Source organism: Gavialis gangeticus, unplaced genomic scaffold (genome assembly GCF_001723915.1).
Source record: "Gavialis gangeticus isolate Ggan-Ray unplaced genomic scaffold, GavGan_comp1, whole genome shotgun sequence".
Taxonomy (NCBI): domain Eukaryota; kingdom Metazoa; phylum Chordata; order Crocodylia; family Gavialidae; genus Gavialis; species Gavialis gangeticus.
In genome coordinates this window covers 29100976-29101329 of record NW_017729026.1, presented here as the reverse complement: position 1 = coordinate 29101329, position 354 = coordinate 29100976, and positions in this window count along the sequence as shown.

Here is a 354-nt window from a genome sequence, read left to right as displayed (position 1 = left end):
GCGCCCGGGCGGCCGCATCCCGGCTGCGCAGCCCGTCCCAGCGCCCCGCCGCCGCCATTGCACCCCGCGCCGGACCCCCGCAAGCGAGGGGGTAGAGGGGGAGGGGACAGCCCCGCCCCAACGGTCACGCCCAGCCCCGCCCTCCCCGTCGAATCTCACTCGCCCTGGGGGAGGAGGGAGCGCCACGCTGACAGACGCGGCTATGAGCCAATAGCAGCTGAGCCGTCGGAGCTAATGACTACCAAGAATGGGCGGGGCAACAGCGGGAGAAGCCGACGACTCCGGCCGCGGGGCCGTCCGGAAACTACAACTCCCAGGAGGCAACGCGCAAAATGAGACAGGGGTTTGCAAGGA